We start from the raw sequence: 21,438 nt of genomic DNA on the forward strand, positions 1-21,438 counted from the left end.
AGCAGAAACTAACACACCATTTTAAAGTAATTATACTCCAATAAAGATGTTAAAAAAAATAAAGTTTGGGGTTAGCAGATGTAAGCTATAATATATAGAATGGATAAACTACAAGGTCCTACTGTATAGTACAGGAAACTATATTTAATACCCTATGACAAACCATAATGGAAATGAATATAAAATAGAATGTGTATATATATATATATATATATATATATATACCTACATACATATAACTGAATCACTTTTCTATACAGCAGAAATTAACCCAACATTGTAAGTCAACTATACTTAAAAAACCCCAAAAAACAATTAACCTGTCCTGTGTCCCAACCTCATGGCCCCCTTCTTAGAGAGGTACCAACAAGCTAATCTGACAAACAAATTCCTATCCACGTATTAATTTCTTACCCTTCTTAGGTAAATGTGTAGGTTTTGAACAATGCCCTGCTTCAGTCAATGCAGAGGCTCAAATGATAGGCATTTGAAGGACTCTGGTAGGCAAGCACGGTGGGGGAAAACATTATAGGCTTAGAGTTTTAGAGTGACCTCAAAGCATACTCTATGGATGGGCCCATCCTCCCCAGTGCCCTGGGCTGCTTCGAAGTTCCTCCTAGTCTCTTGCAGTTTGGGGAGAGTTAAGGTCAAAGATGTGTAGATGGGAGCCTGGGAAAGAGCTGGACGTGGGAGGGTTGGAATGGGCAGAGCCTAAAGGATGCCAACCTCCTGCAAAAGAACCTGGCATGCCATTCAGAGTGGCATTCTGTTCCACTCTGGGGAGGAGGTGCCAGGGAGAGGTTGTTAGTGCGGGGTCATTACCACTGGACAGGATTGGAGGGTTAACAGTTCAAAAAGAGACCAGAAACCAGACTGAAGGCCACAAAATGGACTGTGGCCCTTCCGGTGGGGTCTCAGACAGGAAGTGTGATTCTACTCTTAATTCTAATCCTCCTTTATAGGGACCGTTTTGTTTCCTCTGAATTCTTTTATGAACATTGCTTTCTGGATGTTCCTTTCACCCTGAAACTGAGCAGTGTTTCTGTTTCTCTTGGACAACCATGGGACTGCTCTCAAGGTCTTGCCTGTGTTTTCACAGATACCTACTGGCATCAGAAGCCAACACTTTCACACCAAACACTAGGCTGGGTAAAGGGTGGAGGATAATGAGGGGTGGATGTGGTTTGTAAATAAGTATACATATAAATAAAAAAGAGTAGCCAACCCGCCCTGGTGCTTTGCAATGCAATTTAGACCATGCTGTGCTTTTCCGGACCTCATGAAGGGAAGGATTGCTCAAGCATTTAGTGTTACTCTGTCCTCTCGTTTGCCTTTCATTCAATCAAACCTCATGAGGCATTTGGCATCAAGGGGCAGAAGCCTAGGAAGAAGAAAGAAACTCCGAGAAGCTGGTGGTTTGGCTGGGTTGATTCACCGGCTGCAGTGTTACCAAATACTCCTGGGCTTTAAGCCAAAGGGTCTTGCTGTGAGGAAGCAGTTTGACAACTTATGGCATCCCTTCTGCAAGTCCTTGCTAATGTTTACTCTGAACACTGTAAATTTCAGTCTACTCGCGTGAAAAATACAAGTCTTGCTGGGCTGAGGTAACTTAGAGCAGGGGTTTTTCTTGTGGGGGATTTTGTCTCCCCCAACCCAGGGGACACCTGGCAATGTCTGGAAACATGATTTTATTGTCACTACTACGGGGAGGACTTTCTCTTCTCTGGAACCCTAGGCGACATCTGAAGACATGGTTGATTGTCACAAGTGGGGTGGGAGTGGAATACTGGCATTTAATGAGTGGAGACCGGGGTGCTGCCAAGCATGCTACAATGCACAAAACAGCCTCCACGACAAAGAATTATCTGTCCTAGAATGTCAGCAGTGCTAAAGGTGAGAAACTCTGGCCCCGAGGGAAAGCCCAGGCTCGGTTCTTGACACTGACGTATCAGATGGTCCTCAAAGGACCATCACTTTTCAGTATTGGGGAACAAGTACCCTGGAGTGACCTCAGGAAATCCTAGGATAATTCTCATCTACCCATGACCTAGTCAGTTTCGTATCTTCATGAGTCCTTAACTTAACATGCTCTGAAAGAGAGAGTGCATCCTCAGGGTGACACGTGCCAAGTTGGTCTCAGAGGTCAAGATCCCATTTTTCTGTAGTACATACAGAGGGTAGCCTTGAGGCTTGGTTTCTCCATCTGTCAAGTGGACTCGTAATACTTCACGACCTATTTATCAGCTAGGCCTGGTATCCTAGGGAGATGGAGTTGGAGCATGGTATTTGATCTGGCATGAAGGCGGAATATGCGAGTTAAGTACTTCTACCCAACTCCGACTCCAAAATGGCAATAGGATATTGTAGGTGGGGAGAGGCAAACAACAACCTGTGAGATCCAAGTCAGTAGATTGGGGTTCAGTGGGTCATGGGACCAGGAAGTGATTTGCCCTGCCGATGGTAGATAGGGAAGATGCAGAGCCCAGCATGTCTGAGTCTTTCCATGAGGACTGTCAGTGGGCTGAGAGGAAGGGGACATGCAGCTGTGACAATAGTAGGGGCTGAAGGGGACACAGAAAGCCATGGCAAGAATTTATGCAGAGCTGCTTGGGAAAACAAAAGCAAATACAATATTTCTTTTTCTGATTTTAAAGGAATAGCACAGTCATTGTTGAAATTGTCTCAAGTACAGACAACTATGAAGAGAAAATTAAAATCTCCCATAAATGCACCGCGAGGAGATATCAGCTATTAATAGGTGTGGTATTTTCCTTGAGAAAAACAGAGAAGGGTTTTCTGGGCAGAATAGGCTGGGGAGATCAAAAAGGTCTTTGAGAATAGCAGAATGCAACAATGTGGATGTTGACTGGTTCGGAACTATTCTCTCTGTGAGCCAAGAGAGAAGAGTCCTTTCCTGAGCCTGGATGAAGCGCACGGTAGGACAGTTGGGCGATGTGTCAAGTTCCCCTTACCTCAAGGTTCATGTGGAAAGCATCCTTAGCGTTCGCCTCCATGAATAGAAGAGTTCTTTAGCTGAAAGAGGAAATGACTTATTTTAGCTCAAAGATGATGAAACAGGAGATGCCATTTCTTACTCACTTTGCAGTAATAGCATGACTGAAATCACTGCACTTCAGTGATGGCATAAGACACCTCTAGTTTGTTTTTTTTTTGAATTAGTTTTCTATCAACCTTATTATGAAGTAATTTCAAACATAGAAAAGTTGCAAAAATACTAAAAAAAGTTATATTCCCTTTACCCAGATACCCTAATTATTAATACTTTACATTTGGCTTATTATACTCTTTCTTCTTTTTGTTTTTGAATTTTTTGGCCACACCATGCAGCATGTGGGATCTTCAGTCCCAACCAGGGATCAAACCTGCATGCCTTGCAATGGAAGCCCAGAATCTTAATCACTGGACCGCCAGGGAAGTCCCTACCATCCTCTTTCTTTTCTGTATACACAAATGATTACTTTTATTGAATCATTTGAGAATAAGTCATGATGTCTCTTCACCCTCTAATATTTCTGTTGTATTTTCTTAAGAGCAAGGGAATTCTCTTATATAACCATAATGTAATGTCCAAAATCAGAAAATTAACGTTGATGTGGTACTATTATCTTATCTACAGATCTTCCTAAAATGTTGCCGGTTATCCTAATTGGGATTTGACTTTGTGAAATTTGGCCCTGGAGACCTTGAATGAAATTTATTGACATATCCTGTCATAGCCATGGCTGAACTGGGCTGCTCCAGCTCAAAGCTCAAGTTTGATTCTATCTCATGGGTTCATATGAGCACTGGCAGAAGCCTGCCTTTCGAGATGTGAATAATTTTTGGTAGTGACAGGGTTGTTCCCTGGGCTGTTGCGTGTGGGCTTATATCAGCTGGGCTATGCCCATCTGGAATCATGGTTCCCATCTTGTTCCTTCCAATATATCTGGCTCTAGGTTTTGTCTAAGACACCTTAAACTCTGAGGACTAACTGGCCTGGGTCTGTGAGGCATGAGTTGACAATTGCTAATAGTATGGATCTGAGTTAGAACAAAAATGATTTCAGGACTTGAATACAAAATAGGCTCCTATATGTGTGCAGTTACTTTTTAAAATTTGCTTTGATATATAGACAACAATTCCTAATTTAGTGCTCAGTTTTCTCTTGCACATTCCATGCGAAAACAAACAATCTAACCAGAGTAGCAGGCCAAATAATACTTTTAAATAATTTCTATGTCTTCAAAATCCAGAATCTTGGGGATTATTGTTCAAGGAATCCAGGGCTGAGTGTTCTCCATGCTGACACCCATGGAGAAGGAAGTGGAAGGAAGGCAGCTGTGGATTGCTAACAGCGGCTTCAAGCTAACACGAATCTCTCTCATACACCCCCAATTCCTCAGCATCACCACTACTGGCCTAATGAATGCAGAGTCCAGACATCTTTGCAATAAAAACCTATGATGTGACGAGCCCATTTGAGCGTAAAACGGCCAGCCCCAAGGCATCAGATCGTGAGGTGTCTGGTGAACCCAGAGTTCATAACGCAACTGTCTGGGGCAGCTTTCTCAGAAGCCACCAATTTTTCTCCATAGATACAGTGATGATGAATTTTTCATTTTAAAATTCTGAACATTCTAGAATGTATTTTAAATTCTGGGAATCATTTCAGGACTTAAAGCCCTCTCTTTGATAATGTTCTAACTCTGGTTAAAACAACCCCTGCTCTGCTCTGTTACCTCCCAAATTAAATTCAAACTTTTTACTCTTTGGCGGGAAACGCTGAGGGGTCAGCAGAGGCTAGGGGAGGGTGCAGGGGTGGGGCACAGGAGGAGGGCTGCGTTGGGGGTGGAAAGTCTGGAATGACGAGCAGCAGTAGTCAGGGCTCTGCAGCAAGAAGAAGTAAAGGAGATTGTGGTCCTTTCACTCCTGCAGTTCAGCAAACATTGACTGAGTGCCAGGTCTTGGACTCACTTCATTCGTTCGTTGTTTATTCATTCAGAATTTTTAAAATTGCCTGGCACACCATTTAGCCCTTGTCACTCTCTACCCCGACTCCCACACCTACTCTCAGTCCTCTTCTGTGCCCTGTGGGCTGGCTCCTGTGATGCTCTTGTCCTCCAGCTCTGGTTGGGTCCCACCCATGGGAGGCAGAGGATGGGAGCAGAACACACCAGGGTATCTGTTTCCCAAGCCCCCTGTCTTCATACTGGCCTGCTTCCAGCAGTGGTTGTGTCTCCACTGCCACAGCTCCAGGTGGGCAGCCCCAGCTCTCACTGGGTCCCAGCAAAATCCCTCCCTCCCCATTCCCCTCTAGGCAGAGAGGGTGGTGCCAAATTCCCTTGTTACGTTTCTCAACTCTGCCCACAGGTATGTAAATTATAAGATGACTTTTTCTTTTTTTTTTTTTTTGCGGTACACAGGCCTCTCACTGTTGTGGCCTCTCCCCCCGCGGAGCACAGGCTCCGGACGCGCAGGCTCAGCGGCCATGGCTCACGGGCACAGCCGTTCCGCGGCATGTGGGATCCTCCCGGACCGGGGCACGAACCCGCGTCCCCTACATCGGCAGGCGGACTCTCAACCACTGCGCCACCAGGGAAGCCCAAGATGACCTTTTCTTAAACATCCTAGCTAAGTATGTCATCTTTTTCCTTTCTGACCCTGACTGCTACAGCCCTTGAATATATGCTGAATTGTTTTCTGATTGCTTGGGACAGACTGGAAGGATTAAAGTTTTGTAGATAGTGTCTGACACTAGGTTTCACCAGTGCAGGGTGGGGAGGCATAACTTAACAGAAGCTCCTGGGGGAGAAATCTCAGAGGTTTAGTCCCTGATAGACTCCAGTATTGTGTGTCAAAGACTGACTTGATCTCTGGCCACATAATTAGAAGTATTATGTCCAGAATAAGGGAGGTGATAGTGCCACTTCATTCTGTCTGTATTTAGAGTTCTAGGCTCAGTTCTGGGCTTTCCACTTTAAGAGGAGACATGTTAGTTGTCTTTAAGTGTTATAAGTTCTGTCATATAGAGCAGAGGCTGAACAAGTTTTTCTTTAAGGGCCAAATAGTAAATATTTTTGGCTTTGTGGGCCACATGTTCTCTGTTGCAACTACTCTATAGTGCAAAAGCAGTCACAGACAATATGTGAATGAATAGGCTTGACTGTGTTCTAATAAAACTTTATTTACAAAAATGGTGAGCTGGATTTGGCCTGTAGGCTTTATTTTGTTGACTTCTGATATAAGGGGAAAAACACGGATTTTTTTTCTGGGTGTTTCCAAAAGGCAGAAGTTAGATACACATGTAAAAATTGTAGGGAGGTCGATTTGTGCTAATTTTAAGGAAGATCTTTCTAAAGGTAATGACTGTTCCCAAACAGGATAAGCTGATTCATGAGGCAGTAGGTTTCTTGTTATTGAACGTGTTCAAAGGAGAAGCTGAGCATCGCAGAATAATTTTCTGCAAAGCACACAGAGTAACTCAGATGATGAGGAAGGTAACAATACCTCCTATATCTGTATACTTAGTAGAGTACCACACACAGTAAGTCTTCTAGATTTTATACTCTTAGAGGGTAGAGACTGTGCCATATCTATCTTTGCATCCAGCCCACTCCTGAAAGCCTAGGGTAGTGCTTTAAACACGGTGGGCGTGACCAACACAGGTTTTGTCAACTTGGCTCTTTAAGTAATCTTGCTGACAGATGAATTAAACTAATTTGTCTTTAGTACAGTCATCACTACTAGTCACGTTGAATTAGTTCAATTACCTCTAATAAGCTTCAATATTGAGGATTTTCACTGAAAAGAACAGACATCATAGTGAACATTTATTGAGTTCTAAAAGTATGCCAGCTACCGCGCTAAGAAGTTTACATGCATGATTTTAATTCTCCCCAAACCTATGAGGTAGGTGCTATTATCACCCCCATTTTATTGATGAAGAAATTGAAATCCAGAGAAGTCTCAAAGATGGGAAGTGGCATAATCAAAAATCGAGCTGGGATCTCTTTGATGTCAAAGGCTGTTGTCCAACCACAACGCTATCCTGCTTCTCATTCATTTGTTCATTCATTCAGTATTCAACAAACACCCATTGGCGGCCTGCTATTTGCCAAGCACTTTAGCTGTTGAGGACAGAGCTGTGATTATAAACAGATCAAGTCCAGGCTCTGAAGGAATTTACACTGCGGGTGGGATATATCTGGGATAGATGTATCATCGACAAAGGAGACGATATTAAATGGTAATTCATCACAAGACACAGAGATTAAAAAGAGGATCGATATTTCTGTCCACATCAGAACTTCTGGTATACTCCTAACTGATGAGTTTATCCAAGCTCTTTCTTTGTACTGGCATTGGCCCAAGTTTAGTCTTTAGTCTTTTGTCAAATTCTCAGATGGGTTCAGAGATTCAGAAGGAAGCTTCAGGCATTTTGGGAACTGATGTAGATCACTATGGTAATTTGTAGATATGTGAATGAAGCCCTCAAAGGGAAGAAAAAACTCACGAAGCACTCAGGTATCACTCTTCCAGGGCAGGTTCAATCTGAGCATCATCAAACTGGGTGACCAGAGGCAAACAGATGAAAAGAGGTAGAAAAAGCCAGTTCAGTTAACACAAAAATAAAGAAAAAAAAAAAACCTCTTGGCAATGTTCCATTTTTTCCCTTTCCTGAAACACAGAAATACTAAGAGCCGAAATTCTAACTCCCAGCTCCCAGTATCAAAAAAAAGATCAATATTTATAACAAATGCTACAATGTTGGACAGAAAACACACCAACTTGGGTCAAGCGATGGGCCTTATTTAGAAGGAGGAAAGCTACTAGGGGGTAGGCAGGGGAGTGGAGGGAACCAAAGAGAAATCCCAAAACCTTGAGTGAGATTGAGATTGAGAGAGAGAGTAAGAGTGCTAAGGTTCAAGCAGCACAAAGCCAAATAAATTGTCAGGTCCAATAGGCAAGCGCTCACTGGAATGGGAGACAGAGCCCAAAGGTCAGGGGCTGAATAAACAGGAGCCCCGAGGAGGAAGTGAAAGAATTCAGGACTTTGTATTGTAACTTTTTGGGTGCTAACTGCAAGGTTTGTATCTTGTGCTAACCTCAAGGGGTGGGCACTGATGGCCTAGTTAAAATCACAGGATAGGAACTGACAAATACTAGTGACACTTTTGCAATTCCAGAATTCCTTGTGTTAGTAGATTGCAAAGTGATTTTCAGATTGGTGAGTCCTTATTGCATTAGCATGATCTCGTTGCTAAGATCATGGCTAGAAAACAAAGAATGGTAATTAGTTAACATTTACTCACTGCCAGACACAGCTTTTCAGCATTTTAATGCATCGTCTCATTTAATCTTCACATGTACATTTTGAAAACCAAGCTCTTTAATAGAGACCTAGTTAAAAAATGATTAAAAACATAGGTACATCTGGAGGAAACCATAAAATGTCATCAGAAACAAGTACTAGTCATTTATTCATTCTTTTGTTTCCTGGACTATTTCTTCAGCCACTAGTGATCTAGCCCCTAATATGTATTAAGGGTCTGTGCAAGGGTGGTGTTACTGATTTCCCTCATTGTTTAACACACAGGCAGTAGAGGGAGCAAAAGGCTGTGAGTGGCAAAATACCGTTCCGTTTCAGTCCTGCCTCTGACTGTTCCTGTGGTCCTTGGATAGGTCAGTTTCTTCTCTGTTTAATGTCTTCTAGTGTAAAACAAGGAGCTGGGACCACTTGATGCTTGAGGTCTTTTAGAATTTAATGGTAAGGTCTTCAGTAGCTTTATAATACATTGTATTTTATAATGAACATTCACTTATATTCTATCATTATTCTCTCCCATCACCACTGGGTAAGTAATAATACTATGAAGCTTTAGGGAAATTTGCCAGGGCTTGAAGCAAGTTCCTCTGCTCTTTCCACTAGAACCCTCTGTCTTCTGTGTATGAGTTCATGCTTAGTTTCCAGAAGAATTATATGAGAGCTGGGTGCAGATATCAGAGGAAAAGGAAGAGATATAGGTGATACAGAAGACAAGGAGAAGTTGTGAGTAGGAAGATATGCCAACACTCAGGGGTTTCGTGTATTGTCTCTGAAACCATTTAGGGCTGCTGTGATCACTGAGGAAGTGTATCCAAAGGCACAAGAAGAGAAATCCTCTAACTGGAGTAAATTACATGGAGGTAGATTCAAGTTCAATGACTGGGGAGTGAAGGGCCTCCCTGGACATTCCACTTGTCCATTACTGAATAGAACTACAATGAATGGGTCTTGTAATAAGGCAGAAGCCCTGGACTCAAGAGGAAGAATACCTTTCACATGATTATTATGCCCCAAAGATGAGGTGGGCCCCTCTGGTAGGAGACGAGCTGTTTAAGCAGAGACCATATGAAACCCTACAGGGGTTAGCAACTTGGATCAGGCCTGGAAGACCAGTAAGGGGACTTCCAACTCTGAAATGCTATGGTTCTGGAGACTGGTGTCTTACAATTTAAGCTGTAGTCTATCATTCCTACTCTAGAGTTTAGATATTCCTGCAATCATCTGTTGGGAAAATTCAAGGTCCTTTTCCAGCTACTCATATTCAGGACAAGTTCCTCAATTCATTTCTTTCCAGGAAGTTCCCTGTATGGATCCTTGCCGGCATATCCACCCTCACCTCCTGGTCTTGGTGCTTCTGACCTCCCATTCTTGACAAATATCCAGGATTGGACCATCTTTGGAAGCCAGAGTTGAAATCAAACATCATTGTGTTGGACCAACACATTGAAACTCTAGTCTTACCAGTCTATTGATTAACAAGGTGACCCTCGCATTTGTCCAGTGTCCTTATTTTCCAAGGTGTTTTCCATCTGCCAGCTTTATCAGAAGCGTATAAGTCAATTGGTATCCTGAGGGTAATCACTTCCACAAGAGAAGGTACATGGAAGTGCTTTGTAAAAGTGAAACACTGTGAAAGGTGAGATTTTTATTATCGTTATAACATGCCCCGGGTCACAGTAAGCAGAGCCATATCTAAAGCATGTTCCTACAAATCCTTTTGGGCATGAGTGTAAAGTAAATAAAGAGTACTATGGATAATTTACAAAGAACCGAAGTCCAGATCTCCTTGATTGATTGGCAGGGAAGGAAAGAATTTAGAGCTGGATTTTACAAGTGTGATAGCGCCAAATCAGGCTCACTTAAAAGCAGGCTGGCTGTTCCAGTCCAAAGAATAGCCACGGCATGAATATGAATCCGCATAAATTGGCCAATGGTCATTTTGAATGGGGCAAGCATGGGTTGCATGAGGTAGCCACCAGCAGTGGACCTGAACCAAAGGGCTTTCTGCTTATTTTAGCTCAGAGACCACAGGTGTAAATCCACCTTCCCAGAGAAGCTTGTAGCATCTAACAAGCTAGAGTTACACTCCTAATTCAGAGGACAATAGAAAACAACCTCCAACGATGAAAAGACCTTAGCCAGAATTCTCAAGAAATTGGCTTAAAAAATAATCCCCAATTGATTGCAACATTAAGAACATTCTTAAAATGTTACCTTTGTCCTGATGTCTAAACCCCCATGAAGGGGTTTACGAAAAGGTTCTTTATGCATTTGAAGCCACTAATACTATAAGTGGGGAAAGAACACACTCTTTTAATTAAAAGAGCAGATTGTTATGATTGTGGTAATCTGAATCGAGAACACCGTTTTACCTAGAAATATGAGAGAATAAATATTTCCCGGAGTTAGTATCCAAAGTTTGGGATTATTTAGGATTAGTAGCCAAAATTGTTACTTCACACTGTATAATTAGGAAGGCTGTTTAGAGGAGAATGTTAGAAGGAAAATCCGTTTTAGGTTTCCTGTTACTCCAGCCAGTCGGGGACCATCTAAATGCCATTTGTCTCTAACCCTTGAACTGTCTTCTCCCCCACTCTTGGGGCAACACAGCCAATGACCCTCTGGGAGCAGCAAATAACTGGCATGTATCAAGGCTAACACTTCTGCTTTGCAGTCTAGTTGTTTGCTTGACTATCAGATGTTGCCTTTTTTAGGTAGTTGAACTTGGCAGGATGATAAACTGTGCTTCTGTTTACTCTTTTGTTCTCAAGGCTAATTTAAAAGTACTCTTGGTGGGTGAGTGGTGATGATAATGGAAACATCTTAGACCATTAGGTTGAGAACTGAAATACCAACATGGGCACAGGAGACTAATTCCCTAGCGGGTGGAAATGAGTCAATGTACCTTCTTTAGCCTGAGTACCATGTGCAGTGTTCTTTTAGTTCAGATAAACCACAGGGTCTGGTTCCCCAGAGGTGGGAGAATATAGCATCTAGCCAGAGGATTTGCTTTACTTTGAGGTTCTTTAAGCCCCATGTTTGTTCCAACAGCCTCAATTCAGCCTCTTAGTACTGTTTTCTCCCCATGGGTTTTGGTCACATCATTTTCCAAAGTGGCCCAATTGCATCAATCATTCCTTTTTATTAAAACAAATGTGTGTGTGTGTGTGTGTGTGTGTGTGTGTGTGTGTGTGTGTGTGTGTGTGTTATAGCTATATCCCACTATATGGCATATTGGCTAACATGATTCATTGCATATAGGCACCGTGGTCCAACGAATGTGTTAAGAACCAGAACCAGACCAAAACGTATATAAAAGTGACTTGTGCCATTTTTTAGCCATGTGACCTGGAGGAAGATACATAACTTCCTTGAATCTCAATTTCTTCATCTGTAAAGTGAAAATACCTTTTGCTACCTTTTTGGATTGCTGTGAGGATTCGATGCACAGTATCGAGGAACTAGCAAGTAGTGAATACATGCTAGTGATATTAATGGTTAACACTGTTAATTTGTTATGTGCCAGGAATTACGGGCACCCTCAAAGCATCTCTAGGAACTAAGACCCATTATTATCTTCACTTTGCTGATGAGAACAAGAGAGACAGGTTAAGTACTTGCCCAGCAACACAAAGATATGAAATGGCCATGCCAGGATTCCAGAGTCCTCCGTCTGGCCACTACTCCCCATGTAAGAAGAGTGGGCAGCAAGGGCTTTGACACCTTAAGAAAGTGGAACCTTATTTGTTCCCTCTCACACTTCTTTTCCATGCTTCTTCATTCATACCTGAGTCAGAAGCAGGGAAACAGAAACTGATACAATAGGACAGTGTAACCAGTAGACCTCTGGCAGACCAGCTATGGAGCTTGGCCTTAAACTCAGCTGTGAACTTGTTGGCTGAACACAAAGGCAGGTGCTATATTTCATGTGCATGTAGTCAAAAGATTTCAAACATTCTAAAGTTATTTTATTAGAAGGGAGGAGTGAACACTCTTCTATACAGATCCACTCCACTGAGATCACGGAAAAGCACAAATATAAATATCAAGACATTATTATACTATTATCATTAGCTCATCCTGCAAGCATCTACTCTCCACAAACTTAAATAGAAATCATTTTTGCTATCAATACTAAATCTTAAATCCCTTAAATCTAAGATATTAAGATCAGGAACCGTTTTATTAACTCAAACCTACAGCAAAAAGCTGTTCAACTTGGATTGCCGAGATCGTGACAATTTGCTCTTTTAATTAAAATACTAGGGTGACTAGTGTGTTGTCCAACAGCTGATGAATGGACAAACAAAATGTGGTATATCTACGATGGAATCTTATTCAACAACCAAAAGGAATGTAGTACTGATATATGCTACAACATGGACACACCTCAAAAATATTATCTCAAATGAAAGAAGCCAGTCACAAAAGACCACATATAGGGCTTCCCTGGTGGCACAGTGGTTAAGAATCCTCCTGCCAATGCAGGGGACACGGGTTCAAGCCCTGGTCTGGGAAGATCCCACATGCCGCGGAGCAACTAAGCCCGTGCGCCACAACTACTGAGCCTGTGCTCTAGAGCCCGTGAGCCACAACTACTGAGCCCATGTGCCACAACTACTGAAGCCCGCGTGCCTAGAGCCCGTGCTCTGTAGCGAGAGAAGCCACCGCAATGAGAAGCCCGCGCACCGCAAGGAAGAGCAGCCCCCGCTCGCTGCGACTAGAGAAAGCCTGCGTGCAGCCACGAAGACCCAACGCAGCCAAAAATAAATTAAAAAAAAAAAAAAAGACCACGTATGGTATGATTCCATTTATACGAATTGTCCAGAAAAAAGCAAATCTACAGTGACAGAAAGTAAATTAGTGGTTGCCAGGGGCTGGGGGTAGGGGAGAAAGGGGAAAGGGGAATGACCGCTAATGTGTACTAAGTTCCTTCTCTGGTTGTTGAAATATTTTAAAATTAGGTTATGATGAGGTTGTGCAACTCTGTAAATATACTGAAAACCACTGAGTTGTATACGTTAAAGAGGTGAACTTTATGGTATGTAAATTATATCATAATAAAAACATTTACGAGAAATGGTGTGTTATTTCCCCCTACTTACTTCCAAAAATAATAGATATTCTTTCATGTTCAGCAATCCTCATTATTAGCAACACTCTTTTTGAATAAACAGTGATGAACACGAAAGCATTTATCTCCTTCCTCCCCCCACCCTCCCAAGAGCCTTGATAATTAATCTTGTCCTTGCTTTTAACCTCTCTGTCAAGTATTTGACTGCTGGGAAGTCAGAGTTCTAGAGCTAACTGGCTCTCTATTTAAGTACAGTTTTCAGGCCAAACCTTCAAATCTGCCTACACCTCTGGCCCCTTCCCTGTGTTCTCTTTCTTTCTCTTCCAAAACCTTGCTGCTGAGGACCTGGTGTTCCAAATCAGAACTGACCTGGAACAGGGCCTCTACACTGCAAAAGGAACAGAGACAATTGTTAACGAATACAAAGCATTATAGACAGAAACTGGTGGGGAAAAAAAAGGATGGTACCTCATCCTTTTGGATGTTGGTGGTGGAAACGTAGGCAGCTTTTATTTCAATATGTGTGCCTTACAACAGGAGTTAGATGGGAACTGGGATGCCAATTAAGAGAACTGCAAAAAAATCATGATTGGCATTTAGGCATCAAGAGAAAAAAGTTCTCTCCTTAGTGTTCTTGATTTGCTCCATTTATTGTACAAACAACAAAAGCAATGGCAAAATCGTATCCTTTGGATAGAAATCCCAGTCCAGTTTCTAAATATTGAGAGTTCTGTTCTCCACTCAGCTTTCCTGCCAGGAGATGTGCCACATGGATTTGTGCAACTCTGACAAAACCCTTCCTTTACGTTCCATTCCTCTGGTCCAAGGAGGTTAGGGAGGATTTACCCATAGGTCAAGGAATTAATCTTGGCAAACATGGAGTAAAGGCTGAACTGGTTTTAAGACAGGAGGAGGCCCTGAAATCTGGAAAGATTCCAGTATCTTGGCCAAATCCACTCCCTCGGTCATTCTGAGACTATTACCTCAGATAATACTAAATCTTCTTTTTTTTTTGGTACACGGGCCTCTCACTGTTGGGGCCTCTCCCGTTGCGGAGCACAGGCTCCGGATGCGCAGGCTCAGCGGCCATGGCTCCCGGGCCCAGCCGCTCCGCGGCATGTGGGATCTTCCCGGACCGGGGCACGAACCCGTGTCCCCTGCATGGGCAGGCGGACCCTCAACCACTGCACCACCAGGGAAGCCCAATAATACTAAATCTTGCTCATTTTACCCACTGCTAATTTTTCCCCCCTTTGAAGCATACTTCCCCTTTCTTTTCTTTCCTTCCTGCTCCCCTCACCTTCCATCCTCTGTCAGTGACAGAGTAGCTTACCTCCTTTACCTACATCAGAAGGCAGGTAATATGCCAAGCAGTGGGGTGAGAGTGAGGTCAGGATTCTGCAAACACACTTTCACTGTCCCCTCACCCCCAGAGGACCTGATCCTCATCCAGAGAGAGAGAGGGGGAGAGAGGAGAGCTAGTGGAATCCAAGAAGCCCAGTGACTTACCCTGGGCATGCCACAAGCCAGGTGAAGTTTGGGCCCTTTCTTCAGAATTCAGAGGGCGAAGGCACAGAACTTGCAAGATTTACCGAAAGTGCCTGCTAGGGTTTCTTTCTGGCTCTGAACATCCTCAGAGACCAGTGTGTGCAGCTCTGATGAGCAGCAACCTGTTCGCTGATTACCCCTAGGCAAGCTGATTCAGGCAGATTAATATTTGCCTTGTGAGATATAAGGCCCTTACTGCCTCTCCCCCTCACTGCAAAAAGCAATAATTGGATAAGTCGCTTGTGACAGTGGTTGGATTTGCTTGGTTTGGTTTAATTTGGTTTACAGTTCACTTGCCACTGAATCAAAGATTCAAAGCAGCTATTGTTTCCCCGCAAAGCAGAGAGGATGAGCAGGGCGGAGGGGAAGACTTGAGAGGGGGAAGGGCCAGGGCAGCAAGGGCCAGCTACACTGGGTGAGCCATGAATCCTGCACCGCCCTTCCCACTACAAGCTTGAGTCTACCCCGCCATCACTGCGTTGCCAACGTCCGATCACTCGGGTGCTGTGAAGCGTGTCACACGGGATGCGACGTGTGTTTCCGAAGGGGCTGGCACTGGCACTGGCACTGGCCACGGCTGTTCTCTCAATCCTTCTTGCCAAAAATCACTTTCCAGACAGAAGTGGATTTTTAGCTCTAATATTGTGTAGAGTCAGGAGCCTAGTCACAACAGTAGACGCAGATGGAAACCTCACAATGTCATTTGTTTGGATGGTATAATGGGTTGAATCGTGTCCCCTCAAAAGAGATGCTAAAGTCCCCCAGGACCTCAGAATGTGACCTTATTTGAAAATAGGTTCACGGGAGATGGAATTAGTTAAAGCGAGGTCATACTAGTAAGAAGTAGAGACACACAAGGAGAATGACCGTTGATGACAGAGGCAGAGACAGAAGTGATGCAGCTGTAAGCCAAGGGACTCCAGGACTTGCTGGCCACCATGGAAGCTGGGAAGTGGCAAGGAAGGAGTATCTCCAGAGTCTCAGAGGGAGCATGGCCCCAGTAAAACCTTTGTTCCAGACTTCTAGCCTCCATAACTGTGAGAAGAGAAATTTCTGTTATTTTAAGCCATCTAGTTTGTGGCACTTTTTTTTACAGAAGCCCTGAGAAACTAATATAGAGGGCTTGTATCTCAGTGAGCTGGTGTGCTTATATAAACACCTTTTCTGTGACTAATTCATACTTCTTTTCTGCACCAATGCAAAGTTTGATTGCACTTTTTTTTTTTTTGCGGTACGCGGGCCTCTCACTGCTGTGGCCTCTCCCGCTGCGGAGCACAGGCTCTGGACGCGCAGGCTCAGCGGCCATGGCTCACGGGCCCAGCCGCTCCGCCGCATGTGGGATCTTCCCAGACCGGGGCACGAACCCGTGTCCCCCGCATCGGCAGGCGGACTCTCAACCACTGCGCCACCAGGGAAGCCCTGATTGCACTTTTAATCAGTGAAAAGAGTTGGATTGTACAGGATTTGGTCAGCCTGACTAATGTAGACACAGCACAGTCCTATTCTAGGGCAGCATCTATGTTCCTTCCAGTGGGAAAGTTGCTAACGTAAGAAGCCAGCGACGGTGTTCTGAGTTCACTGCTATGAGGTCTGGTTAATTTTTATTTAAAGGAGAGCGCTAACCACTAGAAGGAGCTTTAAGAACGATTAAGGAGACTTGAATACTGGACGGACACAAAAACCCTACAGGAAATATGGTGCCCAAAGCATATTTACATTTTTGGCAATTCCCCAGCAGGAGTGGAAGGAGATATGGAAATGAGGTAGTCATGGAACCTCATCCTTCAAATCTCATTCTGGCTTTGATGTTGTCATTAGTTATGTGTCCCCAGCAAAGGCACTAAAACCTCTCAGGGCTTCCATTTTTTTCAGGGGAAACTGCTTTCAGCTTACCGTCCTATCCATATGACATGGAAGAAAAAGGTGAATTAATTCAACCTCCATATTCCAGATCTTCAGAGAAAGCTTTGTGTGGTCTCTAAAGCATCAAGTCTCTTGGCTCTGTGTCTACAACACTCAAGACCATCCACATCTGCTTACTCCAGCCTCCTGAATCCTTTTTCTAGAACATAGATTCCATGCTTAGAAACATTGTCAGCTCAAAAGAGATCTGGATATATTATTGGATATATTACTTTATTATTGTTTTAAAAAGCAAATCTCAGGCATCATGTTAGTTTACACCTACCTATTTCAGTGTGATATCTAACAATTATGACCATATTCTCATACAACCATAGTGTTATTTTCATTATGTAACTGGATTAGTAATAATTCCTTGATATCATCTGATACGGTCCTGATTATATTTTTGCAATTCAAAATAGGAAACAAAGTGGTCAATTAGTCTGTAACTTCTTGAGTTGGAAGGAACCTCAGATAATCAGCTTCTGTTAATATCTACTCAAGGCAGAGATCTCCCTGTCCTGTTTTCAAATATCACAGAGCATTAGTGCATTAGGAAGGACTGTGGTGATCTCCCAGCTCAACTTCTCACTTGACTGATCAGGACATTGGGGGTCTGAAAAGTCACATAACATGCATGGTCACATGGCAAGTTAGAGGTCAAGGTAGGATTGTGATCCATTCCTCTGATCCCGATTTCACAGCAGACTGTCTCTGTAGCAAGAAACGCCACGGACTTCTTCTAAGAGTCAGATCTATACTTTAATACTGAAGTTATGGTTTCGGGCTCACTAAACTGCCAATTATCTGTGCTTTAAGCTTGTTTCTTCTGTGAAAATATCGACCAACGAGCCTGAATTTTCTTTCTGTTCATCTGTCATGCTTTTGGAGACCATCATTAAGTTGCATTTTAGGCTATTCCTGCGAGACTGAGCAGCCCTGAGTCTGATCCTATCCTCACAGAGTTTGCTTTCTCTCCTGAACTAGTAAAGGACACAGTTACTAGAAGCACGAAAAAGGTCTTGCTCAAATGAGGCTACGTTCTCATTTTTTGCCAAGTGGTCATGAGAATATGCCATCAAAATAGAATGCACTCAGAAACAGGCCCTAAAGTCTTCAGCTATGCTTAATTAAAAACAAACAAAAAAACTCTTCACATGTCAGATGAAATAGAAACCAGGAAGCTGAGACAGAGTTGGAACCGGGTGAGCTCTTGAAGTGTTTGCTGAGATGGTGAGGTGTGCTTGAGGGCATCTGGTGGCTACTTTCTCCTTAGATTATCACACAAAGATCTGCTGTCCTGGAGACCAGATTGCCCTCTACTGACTCTGGAGAACAAGGTGGAGAATAGGTTAGAAAATCCCCAGGGTCCAAAACTGTGTCTGAATAAATTAAAACACCAAGTTACGGAGCTGAAGATTAAACTAACAACCCGAAGTCAGTGAAATCGACTGTTTTGACTACAGGACGTCAAAATGCTAGTCTGTTATTTTGACTGACGTAAGCCATTTGCCCAGCTGGTTGCCTTCTGGCAATACATTAGAGCACAACCTCAATTAACCGGGATTTAATTCAATTAATTGAAAAAAAAATGTGTTTTCTGTCATATTTCACTTTTTGGTAGAAAGTGGCAAGATAGCAATCCAGTATCAGGGCTTTATTAAAATATCCTCTATAAGGCAGTGGCTTCCAAAATCTGTTGCACATTGAAATCACCAGAAAACCTTCAAAAATACTGATTCTCGGCTTCCCCCGCCCACACTCTGACTTAATGATGTAGGGTGCCACCTGAACTTCAGAATTCTAATGTATGACAAAGTTTGCGAACCATTGCTCTAAGGTATTTTGAGGGGTGGGTATGATGCATCTTTGTCACCCAAACCATTATATAGCATTGGGTGGAGGAAGATTTGTTTTTCCCTCTTTGGATCTACTGAGCCAAAGAAGAACAATCCATTTAAGGCTACATAAATACAAATACTGTATAATTTAATGTGGTTTAGAGAGTTTTGTGTTATTTTTCCTTAGAGAGTTCTGTTGGTTTTAAAATTAAAAATTAGGAAAGGGGCTTCCCTGGCGGCGCAGTGGTTGAGAGTCCGCCTGCCGATGCAGGGGACAGAGGTTCTTGCCCCTGTCCGGGAAGATCCCACATGCCACGGAGTGGCTGGGCCCGTGAGCCATGGCCGCTGAGCCTGCATGTCCGGAGCCCGTGCTCCGCAACGGGAGAGGCCACAATAGTGAGAGGCCCGCGTACCGCAAAAAAAAAAAAAAATTTAGGAAATAAATACTTCTTTACTATTCAGTCAGACAAACAAAATTCTGTCCTTGTGAAACCGGCTAAGAGAAAAAGCTAAGGGGCAGGGAGGGATCAGAGAGAGAAGGAACGAGAAGCACAAAGGACAAATCCAGTTTCTCCGCGGCCCCTTGGCTTCCTCGACAAATGCAGCTTTTCCGGCTGTCTTGCTCTATAAGCCTCTTGACCGAGTTTTTATGTGGATGAGCTTCTGATGAGAAAGGAAGAGAGTAAAGGCAGCAAGGGAGACACAAGTGCCTTGCTTTTGATGTTCATTCAGTTTTATTGGCTTGTTTCTACTTCTGCACCTGAGCTTATCCTGTCTTGATTATGTGGACCCCGTGAGCCCTGACCCTTCTTGCTTGACCCTGGATTACCTCCCCAGCTCGATTCCAAGTGCCCTTGTCACAGGCTTGCTTGTCCTTGCTGTACCCTGTGTTCTGTTTAAGATCGACTCCCTGCTCTTCCTACTTTTCCAGACACCCTGGTGGCTTCTCCAGACAGAACCCAAGCCCTGGATTTTCTTCTTATCATCTTAGTTAGACATGGCCACTGTGGTGCCCCAACCAGTGCCTATTCTGAGGGTGCCTGCCACAGACAGTCGTGTACGTACTGGCTGACACGGCTTCCCCCTGGCCTTACCCGTCTCACGGTGGATCTGACCAACTATTGCACTGGGTTGTCAGAGGCCCACAGGGGCGTCTGGTTTGAAAAACTCTGTCCAAAGAAGGGAGAGAAGTGACAATCAGATGTTTTATGCTGGGGATTTGAACTGGCCAACGGAACAGGAAAAAGACAGCAGCAGTAAGGGTAGAAGTTGAGAAGTTATGATGTAGAGGGAGGCAGAGTGGCCATGATTCCAGGAGGAGCTGAAACCACCAGCAAACGGTAGTGGGGAAGGAGAGGAATTCTGACGTACAGAAATAATACATGGAATTAACAAAGAAAAAGCCTTTTGAGAATCTGATGAAAGCTGTGCACAGCCCCTTTCCCAAACCTTGCCTTACACACAAATAAATAAATAAAGGGACCATATTTTGTAAGCCTTTGTGGGAGTTTACCGACTCTCTGAGGCCCATCCATGGGCCCGTGGAGGGTTCACAGAAGCCAGTTTGAGAGCTTTAGGGTAGAGGGTAAAGAAGTTAGTAGTTGGTTACGGGAAGAGAGGCAAGTGTATCAGGAGGAATATCTCTAGAGCAGGGTTTCTTAACTTCGGCACTATTGACATTTGGGGCTGGGTAGCTTTTCATTGTGGGGCTGTCCTGTGCGCTGTGGGATGTTGAAGAGCATCCCTGGAGCCTGCTCACTAGATGCCAGCACTAACTCCGCAGTCATGACAGTAAAAAATGTCTCCAGATATCGCCAAATACCATGGGGAAGCAAAACTGTCCCTGGTTGAGAATTATGGCCCTAGAAGCTGACTGATTCATGGGAAACGTAGCGTCACGGTAAAGACGTATCACTGTCAGTTTCTGAGGTCCTTGGAACTGAACTTGGATCTGGTTTCCAATCCTTAAGAGACCCAGCTATTATTCGACTCCTCTCTCTGCCATGGGATAGGAGTCTCAGAGCGTACCCCATACCTCTCCTGCTCTCACTTACGCTGGCTAGTCCAAGTGAATCGATTCTTTTCAGTGGTTTTCAAACTTCAGTGCACATCAGAATCACTTGGAAGGCTTAGTAAAACAAAGATTGCTAAAATCCACCCCCAGGGTTTCTGACTCATAGGTTTGGGGTGAGGCTTGAGATTTTACAATTCTAATAAATTCACAATCATGCTGAAGCCAAAGTCCACACCTTACAGGAAAAAACAGGTGTCTGCTTACAACTTTTTCTAGAGCTCTTACAGCAGAGGCAGAAGGGCAGAAGACAGAATGAAAAAAATGTGACATCACATCCATGACTGTTGTCAGTACCCTGCAGGGTAGCAAGGGCACCCATTCACCGAGGACGTGAACTTCATGTGAGACATACTTAATACTGTACTCTATTTTATAATCCTCTCAGTGACTTGGAGATAACAATAGCTAAGATTTTACTCACAAAGAAAATGAGGCTTGGAGGTTAGTGATTGGTCTAAAGACCTCACAGGTTTTAAGGGACTGGGCTATAATTTGAACCTAGATGTGTTTTTATTAGTCTGAACTTTCTCTACTCTTCAAGACTTTTCTTTAAAGCAGCACAACTTTCTCTTTCCCTTATGTAAAATCTATATGGGATCTCAAAATATAAAACCGATAGGAATAGTTGAAAGGGGAGAAGGAAGAGTAGGCGACCAGTCCTATCCATTTG

General features: G+C 43.5%; 1 protein-coding gene across 2 annotated transcripts in view; it reads right to left on the reverse strand.

Moving 5' to 3' along the window:
• PRLR (prolactin receptor) overlaps positions 1-21,438 on the reverse strand; it is a 128,414-nt gene that overhangs the window by 45,855 nt on the left and 61,121 nt on the right. For both annotated transcript variants that reach the window (XM_024754641.1, XM_024754640.1), the window contains exon 2: positions 2,973-3,033. The gene's annotated coding sequence lies outside the window, so the exon portion shown is untranslated. The remainder of the gene's footprint in view (positions 1-2,972; positions 3,034-21,438) is intronic.

This window comes from Neophocaena asiaeorientalis, unplaced genomic scaffold (genome assembly GCF_003031525.2).
Source record: "Neophocaena asiaeorientalis asiaeorientalis breed wild unplaced genomic scaffold, Neophocaena_asiaeorientalis_V1.1 scaffold229, whole genome shotgun sequence".
NCBI classification, from domain to species: Eukaryota; Metazoa; Chordata; class Mammalia; order Artiodactyla; family Phocoenidae; genus Neophocaena; species Neophocaena asiaeorientalis.